Here is a 12,267-nt window from a genome sequence, read left to right on the forward strand (position 1 = left end):
TGTGTGACTGTAATCTCTACGCTACTCTTTCTGTCAGATCGCCAACTGCTGCACCCCATCTGATTCGCAGAGACAAACACCTTTCCTGAAGCTCTGTTGCGTCTCCTGGAACTAGGCGAACTTTTCCATTAGATGGTTGAGGGAAAATTAGTGATGTTTTCTGGCTGACAATCCTGGGTGTAAGAAACATCTCTGGAGTGACAGATATTCGCAGAGCTGTTAGTAGGTCGGACGCTCTTTAGCTTCTCCTCAATGCGAGAACTCTGCAGGTCACTGTTAGCTGAGGCAAGTAAGTTAGTAATGGCTCCGTCCTGAAGTGTTATATGTGATCGCGGCAAGGCTTAGATGGGAGGTGCTGCTTACAAAGGTTAAGTGTCTCCTGCTGGGCAGTGATATCTGTCTCTTTCACCATTCTAGAAATCTCATGGGCTTCCTTACCGCTCACCTGCATCTTACAGAGCATGTGAAAGATGGAATTGCCTTCTTTTAAATGAGGTGTCACATCAACCTCTAAATTTAAGGTGATCACTGTGGCGATGCTGCAAGGACACACTTGTGCAGTGTTTGATGAGGGTGAGGGGGCAGTTTTAGAGCCCCTACCCCCCCCATAAAACAAAGTGTGGTATGAACTCAGAGTGGTATGAAAACACAGAGTAGATCTCCTCTTTCCAATGTGGGGCCTTATACCACAGTAGTTGACTGCACAAAAAATGGGAATCAACTACCTTATGTATTTATTGTATGGAGAGCAGTGGCTCCAAATGAGCACTTATCCCCTAAATACAGCATACAACACATAAACACACAATAGCCCTTTTTAGATAGATTACCCATTTTTAAGAGGGGTATCATGTATTTTTAGATAGCAGGTGATTGCTGTAGAAATGTCAATTATCTTTTTTCTAGGTGTCTTATAGAATCTCTTAGCTATAAAAAGGTGCCCTAGCACCTACAAATAAGCACCAAGGCCCCTCTTTCAAAGAAAGGGTCACATACCCCGATGGCTATCAGCTGATGACCATGGCATTAGTAATCATCTGACAGAACTATAGGCATATGGAATAAATAAGGGGCACATGCCCTAATTCTGCCCCCCCCCACAATACATAGAAAAACTTGAGACCATTTATTTGAAAACAGCAATCCTGCTTTTTCAAATGAGTGGTCCATGCTGCCAGATGAATGTCATAACAATGACAAACACCCTACAGCATTGGCTCTATTTTGGGGTTTCTGGCCATTTTTAATAGAATTTAATAAACCTTTTACCATAGAAATAAATCAGAAGAACCCTTATTTGGAAAAGCAAAGTCCTATGATTCAAATAAGGAGTTTCATATCCTTAAATCTATGAAGTGATTGCCAGTAAATTAATGATAACCTGGCAGGAGCTGCTAACCTTATTTTGTTGTGGTGTTGATGTTAGGGCTCTTACTAAGATCCATGTTTTTCTGAACTAACAAAAACTTTAAAAAAATCTAAAAAAAAAATGGGAGAAATGGGAGAATGTCAAATGTGATATTTCGTAAAATTCTATATAGGATGACTTTTGTATAACTATGCTTTTGTTTTTTTTAGTTTAGACAGAGGTATGAGCAGCATATATTGTCAACATGGGTTAAGCCACCACTAGGGATGGGCGAATGTGTTTATATTCAAACTCGAATGTTACAACGAATGCTATTGTAGAAATTGGATTTACAAAATAGAATGTTGATAAGAACGAATATTCTTAAAAATTCTATTATCGAATGTTATTTACAGTTTTTAAATGTCACTTTCGAATTTGAATATTACGTTTATAAAACACAGTATTAGACTAGAAATACTATTTCAAATTCGAATGTGACATTCAAATTTGTATGTAGCATTCGAATATTACATTTATTAAAAACAGTTGTAGACTAGAAATACTATTTTGAATTTGAATGTTACATTCGAATATCACATTCGAATTCGAATATTACATTTTGAAATTGAATGTGATATAAAATACATAGCTAAATATTATTTTATTCGAACGAATATTTTTGAATTTTATTGAAAAATTTATATAACATTCAAACATTCTATTTTTGAATTTTCATTTTCAAACATTCGAAATTCAATTCGAACAAATGTATCAAAATTCGTTTTAAATTTTGAATTTTTACAAACATTCGCCGATCCCTAGCGACCACTCTGGGAAAACAGTTTTGTATGTTTAAATATTTTATACCTATTAATCTTCTGCATAAATTGCAAGATGGTTCATTGTGTCAAAAACAATAAATGCTATCAATTATCAATTATTATTTAAAAATATTGATATAACATACTAAATTATTGTGTTTCTGGAAGGTGAGCAGATGATAAATGTGGGACAACAAAGTTTGAGTTTGAAATAATTAGGGAATATTGACTTCCGTGCTGCTATTTACTATGTACGCTATAGAAATTGACACAAAAATGTAACATTTTTTGCATTCTACATAATAGTGTTCTCCTATATTATGATATTTTTGCAAACTAAAGTTATTTTTTAAAAATGGTAGTCTGATCTTCCCACTTTCTTTATTTTACAATAGAGAAAATAGAAAGTGTAATGTAGTTTGTAAATGATACCAAACACGCAAAAAGCAGAAGTTACAATATTGCGATCAAGTTAATGAATTCTCCCACAGACTTCAATGTTGCATGAAAAGTGTGTGTGTGTGTGGGGCGAACTAACATTCAACACGTTGCGCAAACCTGATCGCGTTTAACCCTGGGTGCTAACCCGACATGAAATATTAATAATTCACATTCCAGTGTTCTTTCCATAAAAGAATATGTTTACAGTAAATACATAGTTAAACCCTTTATTAAATATGAATATTGCATAAATATGATTTTACAAGTTTTTCGTTACTTGACTGCAAAGGATACCAATGCACACCCACACATTATATATATATATATATATATATATATATATATATATATATATATATATAAACATATCAATGTGTTTATATGTGTTTTACTGTATACTTAATGTACATATTTCAGATCCCAATGTTCTTCACTTACAAGATGTTATTTTTAGTTTTAAATATATATATTTATATATAACATATATACCTATACCTGTATATCTATTCTTATATACTGTATATACCTGTACGTATAGATAAGTATTTTACATGAACAGTATTATATATATATATGTATTTAATAATAAGAAGTACACTATTTTCTATGTGAAGAACATAGGAATGTAAAATATGTGTTTTGTGAGTCGTGTTTCTATATTTAAATCTTAATGCGGTCTGGTTATCGCACATGAAAACTTAGTGTTCTTAAGGTGCGTTATTGATTTATATTACATATAAAATATTTAAAAAACAAATCATTAGTAAAAATTAGTAAACATTCTGTAAAATATTCTAAATAATCCATAAAATATCTTTTTATTTTATAATTATTTACATTAATATGTTTCAATATGCACATAAAGAAGCCCCTGGGAGTACGGAGTAACGTGAAGGGGCCTTGACCTTTGGAGGAATAGGCCCGTCTTTTGATAGGTCGTTGGGATTAGTGGGCGGGGCTGGCACAAGCCCATGCTTATTTAAGGAAAGTGCGGGAAAATCAGACATCAACCTGACAGAAAATTTGTTTGGTTAACAGCTCTGTTCGTTGTGCGTGTTTTTCGAGAATGGCGCAGTTGGATGCCCTATTAGGGCAGCTTAAAGAGGCAGCCGAGAAAAGAGGACCTACTTGGCTTGAGGAGAGTCTCCGTTCTTTGCTGGTCCCGGTTACTGGTGATGCGGAGATGAAGGCGGTACCGTCGCCTAGGCCAGTTAGACGTTCCAGGCCGCCGGTGAGATTGGATCCGGATGTCGCAGGCAGTTCCAGTGGCCGCAGGAGAGCCAGCCCAAGCCCAGGTACCAAGTCTGCATTGAAGAATAAAGGAGGTCCCAGTTCTGTGAGTCGACGAGTTGAAGCGGGGGCTAAGCCCTGTGTGTCAGTTAGCAGTGATGTTATCGAACCGGAGCAGGAGCTCCTCCCTGGACAGGCCATTCATACGATGTTCAGGGTAAGACGGACGTTTATGGCCAGAAAGGGCCTAGTAAGGGAAAAAAGCAGGCTAATAAAGTCGACGCCCTTCGAGGCCAGAAAAAATAATGAGTAGAAAGGTCCAAGGGGAAAGTGATAGGATTGTGGGGTTAGTTGGAAGACAGAAAGTTGGGGGTGAAAGCGAAGAAAGGGAGCAAGGCCCTTTAGGGATGTCGCATGTAGTAGAAGCTCAAGTGCACAATGCGGTAAAAACGGCCCAGGTTGTGAGGCCTAGTGCTAGTTTTGAGAGTAATATGTTACATGTTATAGAAAAAAGTTTTATGGGAGAGGAAAAAACTGGGGATCAATCTGAAGGGGGAACTGATACTGGCGGGGAGGATTTAACCTTTTATTTGGATTTGTCTGGGGACGATTTTATACCTCCTTCTCCTCGGGCGGTTGGTCCTCCTTGCAGGTCCAGGATCTCAGTCAGGTCATCGGGTGATCCAGTTTCGAGGGGTGACGTTAGGAATCTGAAGGGTGGGAATTATAATGTGGGGGAACATTTGCTTGTTTCTAATAACGCTTATATTTCAGAAGAGAACGTAATTGGGTCTCCTTCTGGTCTTTTGGTGGTGGGTGAAGACGGTCTGAGCGGGGAAGCTTATGGCCTGCAAGATTCGTGGACGGATAATATAATGCTGGATATGGAGGATGGCGTTCCTATGCCGGGACATTCTGATTTAAGGGGAGAAAGAGCAGTGGTGAGCACGGCCAGTGTTTTTGATTCTGGCCATAGGGGGGAGGTGGGAAGGGGACACGGTACTGTTTTTAAAAGTTCTGGTGGTTCTGTACAATGGCCAAACAGGCTGAGGGGTGGGAGAATACACAGCAGGGGTAGACAGTGCAAGAGATATGTGGATTCAAGTGTAGCAGGGTCTGGGGCTACAGCTTCTAAGAGAGGGAGAGGGGTAGTGGCTGATAGTGTTCTGGGTATGTCCACGGCTAAAAGAGGGGTTGGGTTATGGGCGCCATTGGGGGGTTTGTCACATGCTTCTGTTTTGCAGGCTCAGGGAACTCAACAGGAGACAACTGGTACGGAACCTAGGAATAACGGGTTCCAGATTAAAGAAAGGGTTACGGCTGCATCTCAAATGGATCAGTCCCAGGCTACACAGGAACCTATAACAGGTACGGGGGGGCTGTTTCGGGGGTTTTGAATGTCGGGGTAGAAAAAGTTGGGGGGAATGTGGATTCTATAGCAGTTACTGTGGTAGCGGGTTTAAAGGATTTGTTAGCTAAGTTAGAAGGGAACAGCGCTAAGGGTGTAGGAGGGGTCGCCAGTTCTTGGGTTTCTCCTTGGATTACTATGACAAATGTGGCAGTGGGTGGGCCTGTGGAGGTTGGCCAAGGTACAGGGGTGTCAATTTAGGCACAAGTAGCCGAGGTGACTCTTTCAAAAGCTATTAACATTGAAGGTAAAGGGTCGGGGGGTCCGGAACTTAAAATTGCTGATACGGCCTTGTCCAGGTCTTGCCTGTGTTCTATTGGTCCTTTGGGCATGCACCTGTCGGTGGAGTTGAGGGAAAAGATTTGGAAGCGTGAATTTATTGAATTGTTTTCACTCTTACCACTTGACCAGTCCTTTGAAATCCCTGAGGATTCAAAAAAGGATGCGTCTAAAAAGGAAGAGGAAGAGAGAAAAAAGCGGTACAGAAAATTACCAAAAATGTTTACCAATTGGTTTCAAGCGTTTGTTATTTATGCCAGTGTGTTAGCTGGATAGTTTCCAGATCAGGGAGCTGCGTTATTTTGCCATTTAGATGAAATTGCGGCTGCTCAACGGACTTATGGGGGTATGGCATGTTGGGCTTATGACGAACAGTTCCGTCAACATTTGTCAGTTAATCCTGAGATGAAATGGGATGATCGGGACATGGGCCTATGGCTTAAAATAATGACACCATTACGGTCTTCACAGCCTTTTCGTGGGGGAGCCGGCAGGTCGCTTCAGGGTGGGTCGTCGGCAGCAGTTAAAAAGGGTTTCTGCTTCGCTTTCAATGAGAAAGGATGCAAATGGGGATCCTCTTGTAATTTCAGACATGAGTGTTCAGGGTGTGGGGGAGCACATCTGTACTCCAAGTGTTTCAGAAAGAACAAAACGGGTGGAGTTTCAGAATTGCCTGACAAAGGGAGCAACTCCGGTGAGAGTAAGCGGGATGGAGCGGTGGCTCGTACTTTACGCTAAACAGAAGGGTTGTATAATAAAAAGGCGTTGTTATTGTGGCATGGTTTTGAATATGGCTTTAAAATCCCATCCTCAGGGGGTGTAGTCCATTATAGAGGTAACCTAAAGTCAGCTAGGGAATGGCCGGAGGTCGTGAAGGGGAAACTGGGGAAGGAAGTGTATTTAGGGTCCTTTTGGAGTCCCACCAATCCCTCATTTGCGCATTTCTCCTTTGGGTGTGGTTCCTAAGAAGGATCCGGGGAAATTTAGACTTATACATCATCTGTCTTTTCCAAAGGGGGGGTCAGTGAATGATGACATTCCGGAGGAATTGTCGTCAGTATCCTATACATCTTTCGACATGGCTGTCAAGATGGTTAAGGAGGCGGGTCAGTTTGCCTGGCTGGCAAAGGTTGATATTGAAGCAGCTTTTCGATTGCTGCTGGTACATCCTTGTTCTCATTATTTATTGGGTTGTTGTTTTGAGGGAGCTTATTATGTGGACCTTTGTCTCCCTATGGGGTGTTCCATATCCTGCTCTTTGTTTGAGTGTTTCAGTTCTTTCCTGGAGTGGGTAGTGAAGGTCAAGTAGGGATTTTCGTCTATAGTTCATTATCTTGATGATTTTCTTTTTGTGGGTCCTGTTGAATCGGATATTTGTTTGAAGTTGAGGGATTGTTTTTATTCGGTGGCATCTGATTTTGGGGTTCCCATTGCAATGTAAAAATCTGAGGGTCCAGTCACGGCCCTCAATTTTTTGGGGATTACAATCGACTCGGCCAAAATGGAATGAAGGTTGCTGAGGGAAAAGATTATGGATTTATTGGAAATTATTAGGCGATTTCTTGGAGTTCATAAGGTGACTCTTTTGGGAAAATTGAATTTTGCCTGTAGAATCATTCCCATTGGAAGAGTATTTTCCCGGAGAATGTCTTTGGCCACAGCGGGTGTCCTTAAGCCTCATCATTTTGTGAGGGTAAAGAAAGGGCACAAATATGATTTGCACGTATGGTTGATGTTCCTTAAGGATTTTAATGGAGCTTCCATGTTCATGGAAGCTTGTGTATCTAATGTTGATTTAGATCTGGTGACTGATGCGGCTGGCGGTATTGGTTTTGGAGCATATTTTCAGGGACATTGGTGTTCGGCTGTTTGGCCACAGGCTTGGGTTGGTCGGGATTTGATTCGGAACTTGGTGTTCCTTGAGCTGTTCCCTATAGTGGTAGCCTTGTTTGTATGAGAAGGGGATTTGGGGAACAAATCTATATTATTCCACATGGATAATATGGGTGTGGTTTCTGCTGTTAACACGTTGTCGTCTTCAACCCCGCCGGTTTTGCGTTTACTGAGGGTGCTAGTTTTAAAATGTCTGCGTTTGAATGTTTTGGTTAGGGCCAAACACATTCCTGGGAAGTGTAATCTGATAGCAGATGCTTTATCTCGTTCACAGTGGAGCCGTTTCCGGGAGCTGGCACCTCAGGCGGATGCTGTGGGAACAAATTTTCCAGATCAATTGTGGAAGCTTGGGGAGGAGGACTTGCTGAGTTAGTAAGGAGTTCTTTGGCCCCAGGTACCTGGTCTGCTTATGTAACAGTTTGGAGGGAATGGGAAAATTGGTTGAAACAGGCTGAAATTAATGAAGGAATTGATGATGTTACTGGTTGTTTGTTGGAATGGTTGTGGTATTGGGGTTTTTGGGGTTTGTCAGCTTCCAGTATGGATAAAAGATTGGCTGCTTTAGCCTTTAGATTATTGGGTATGTGTGATGTGACGAAAGTTTTTTTGGGTCTGTCAGGTACTTAAGGGTCTAAAAAAGAAGGTTAAGAATGTCGATAAGAAGAGGCCCATTACCTTTGCATTACTTGAAACAATTTGGGGAGTGTTGCCCAATATTTGTTCCTCAACATTTGAAATAACCTTATTTCGTACGGCCTTTGTTTTAGCCTTTTTTTGTGGCCTTTCGAATATCGTAGTTAGTGAGCCCAAGTAAAAGGGTTCCTGGGGGTTTGCAGAGGGGGGATGTGCTATGGGGGGAGCAAAGGGTTGAAATTTTATCAAGGTGCAGTAAAACTGATGTTTATGGGAAAGGGAAGAATATAGTGTTATTCCCTAGTGGGTCAGTAGTTTGTCCTTGTCAGGTGTTGTCACATTATGGGGTCATACGGCCTCCCCAAGGAGGCCCGTTGTTAATCCATTCAGATGGTTCCTTCTTGTCCCAATATCAGTTCAGGGCTATATTAAAAGGGTCAATGGGGATGTTAGGTCTTAATCCTTTGGAGTTTGGTTCTCATTCCTTTCGTATAGGGGCTGCAACGGAGGCTTCTATACTGGGGTTGAAGGAGGATGTAGTTAAGCAGATTGGGAGATGGGGATCCAATCGTTACAAATCTTATGTGAGGCCTGAATTGAGAGTTTAAGAAGGGTTGGGGTGTTTTGTCTTATCAACTGACATTCTGAGTGTTTTTTCTTTTATTTTCTTTTATTTTCAGGTGTGAGGATCGTATGGGTGATGGGGCACCCATTTATTTATTGGGCCAATGCTGAGGCCAGTAAGAGAATGGGCGGCCTGCAGCTTGGGTGTCCAGTTGGGCAATGGGAAGTTAAATAGTTTGGGATCAGGGGTATGTGTTGGGAGCATTTGTTTCCATTGTTCACTGATTATTGTAATGTTTTCCCTCACCCGGAGGTTTTGGTTTTGCATTTGGGGGGAAATGATTTGGGTCTCATTTCTCAGAAAGAGTTAGTTAGGAGAATTAAGAGGGATTTGGGTAAAATTAGCAATCTTCATCCTAAATTAAAAATTATTTGGTCACAAATGACACCACATTTGGTGTGGAGGTCGGCCCGGGATTATGAGAGGCTTGAGAGGAGTCGAAAAAAGGTTAATAAATTAATTAGCTCATTTGTTAGGAGGTTAGGGGGTGGGGTGGCTTTCCACCCAGATTTTGAGGTTGAGGGTTCTGAGGAGTTTTACTTAAAGGATGGGGTTCATTTCAACCAATTTGGTCTGCAGCTATTTTTTTTTTCGATCTCAAAGAAGCTTTGGGGAAAACCTTGGGTTTGGCGGGACTGGGCTGATTGGTCAGACCAGTCTGTGGCGGGAGTGCTAGTTCTCAGACAAATAATATAAGGAATATGGCCAAGTGAATTGGGGGTTTGTGAATAAGTTGCCTCTCCATGGGGTGAGCGGGCAACTGGTGTATTATAGGGACAAGGGGTTCCCTATTAAAGTGGATGGTTACGGACTCAACGAATATTTAGTGAGTCCAGTTTTTGAATGACGGCCATGTTGCTTATTGGTTTGGGAACTAGCAACGCTGTGGGGAATTTTCAATATCTGTTAATGTTCATGTTATTTAAGAACATTATGTATGTTCGGTTGAGAAGTTATATTTATTAATATTTATTAATATTTAAAGATTATTGTTATTTAATAAAATGGCTGCGGCCAATTTTATACCAATGTTATGTGTTGGCGTCTTATTTACTTAGGTTAAGTGGGGATTGTAGGTGGGTGGGAGTACGGAGTAACGTGAAGGGGCCTTGACCTTTGGAGGAATAGGCCCGTCTTTTGATAGGTCGTTGGGATTAGTGGGCGGGGCTGGCACAAGCCCTTGCTTATTTAAGGAAAGAGCGGGAAACTCAGGCATCAACCTGACAGAAAATATGTTTGGTTAACAGCTCCCTCCCTCCCCAATGTGGTATTCATTTTCCTTGTTTTGTGCTTGTCGCAGCAAGGCGGGGGTGCTAGTTCTCAGACAAATAATATAAGGAATATGGCCAAGTGAATTGGGGGTTTGTGAATAAGTTGCCTCTCCATGGGGTGAGCGGGCAACTGGTGTATTATAGGGACAAGGGGTTCCCTATTAAAGTGGATGGTTACAGACTCAACGAATATTTAGTGAGCCCAGTTTTTGAATGACGGCCATGTTGCTTATTGGTTTGGGAACTAACACCGCTGTGGGGAATTTTCAATATCTGTTAATGTTCATGTTATTTAAGAACATTATATATGTTCGGTTGAGAAGTTGTATTTATTAATATTTAAAGATTATTGTTATTTAAAAAAATGGCTGCGGCCAATTTTATACCAATGTTATGTGTTGGCGTCTTATTTACTTAGGTTAAGTGGGGATTGTAGGTGGGTAATTTTAGGGGCCGGAAATTGACGACTTTAAAGGTCAAGAATTTGTATAACCCTGTCAGGTTCTGCGCACATAAGTCCGACAGGAGTAAACCCGACCTGAGTTAAATTAAGGTGCATGGCAACGTTTGGTGGCCTTAACTGTAGAAACTCTAATGCTTTAGTCAGCATTATAGGCCATGTTCATTAAAAATTCAAAGAACTGTTTAGTGAAGAAAATCTCTCTAGAGAATTCTTTGATTTTTTTTTTTAAATGAAGATAACCAGCTGTCTTCTCCTGTAGTTTTCTTCCATTTAACTCTCTCCTTTTCTCTTCCTGTTTATTCCAAGCACTTTTTTCTTATACTACATTATGTCAGAGAGGTAGTTCTTGCTCCTTTTTATAAATAATAATAATAATAATAAATCAGACTATTACAGAGATTTGGTCTATCATAAGAACACTAAATAGATATTACAGATGACTAGTCTTGCATTCTTTCTGCTTTTAGTCTATCTATCTATCTATCTATCTATCTATCTATCTATCTATCTATCTATCTATCCATTGTATTTTACTGTATTACACAAGACAGAGGGCACACATTTCTGATTACTAAATTGCTTTTGCAGTTATTTCACTATATATACACCTAGTTTTGTTCCAGTATATTACACGCTTGGAATTTTCAGCTTGAGCTGAAATAGCAGCTTTTCTACCAGAGCCTTTGCAAGCAAAGATTCTGTGAACAGAAGATGCTGACTAGCTGTGTGTGGCAATTGCCTCAGTTGTTCCAGAGGGAGAAGAGATTTATGTGGCATTGCCCACGGGTACAAAGCTTAGGCATAATAGGTGTATTATAGCAGTCAGCAAGATCTACCCAATCATTTATTGTACAAGAAATTATAGGAACTGGTCAGTTTGTGTGCACAGGATACAAAGCTTAAAAAAAATCTATACTATATATAAAATACACAATTATTTATTATTACAACATTTAGTACAAATTTTGGCTTCCCCAGAAATAATACTTTGAACAAAATTGCTTGATTAGAAATTGCTGATCACGGATTAGTGCAGCTTTAGCATACAGAGGAGGATAAACATTCTATTTTAGACTCAAATCCCACAGAGATGGCTTTTCTCTAAAACTAATAGCCATTTTTTTGATCAACAGTCCAAAATGTTATAGTCATAATTAACTTGTGAAGGATCCCTGAAAACACGCAAAACACATTGCTGATACAGTTTAATTTTATGATAGTTCAAAATATATAATACCCACAAGAAAACTTTAATGGTACAGATAAAAATGAATGAACTGTTTTTCAACGTAATGTAAGTGCACTGTTGAAGCAGATTATGCACCCTCTCTCCTGAATCAATAAAGCTAGGCCTACAGTTTGTGTTTTAGTTTATTGAGTATTGGCATTTATTGTTTCTTGGAGGCAAAAAGGCAGCTATAAAGAAAATAATAAATAATAGACAAATGAGTCCATTTCTCACAGCATTGTGTCTTGCAATAACCTTGAAAGAGTATGTTCCAGTGAAAACAATTTATATGGGATTTAGATTATTTTCAATGCTTTCTTCTTAACTGGGAATAGTCACAGTATACTAGTGGTCTGTAAGCTACTTGTATGTATAAAAGTTATATTAACAACTGGCCACCCGCAAGGAAGTTTTAATGGGAGTTGAACAAGCAGCAACCTTGCTTTTATAAGCTCTAATGTAATCTTTTTGATTGACATATACCCACATGTCCCCATTAAGAAGATTACTAATGAGACATCTCACCACTGCTATTAGCACTTCTTGACTGGTGACAAATATATTAAAACCCATAACTACATCCAATGGCCAAGTGTATAATAATACAAGTTCGTTCTAAAAGTT

The 12,267-nt window shown here is 39.8% G+C and overlaps 1 protein-coding gene across 1 annotated transcript in view; it reads right to left on the minus strand.

Moving 5' to 3' along the window:
- PEX5L (peroxisomal biogenesis factor 5 like) overlaps positions 1 to 12,267 on the minus strand; it is a 693,590-nt gene that overhangs the window by 658,063 nt on the left and 23,260 nt on the right. The gene's annotated exons all lie outside the window — the stretch shown is intronic.

Source organism: Bombina bombina, chromosome 4 (assembly GCF_027579735.1).
Source record: "Bombina bombina isolate aBomBom1 chromosome 4, aBomBom1.pri, whole genome shotgun sequence".
NCBI classification, from domain to species: Eukaryota; Metazoa; Chordata; class Amphibia; order Anura; family Bombinatoridae; genus Bombina; species Bombina bombina.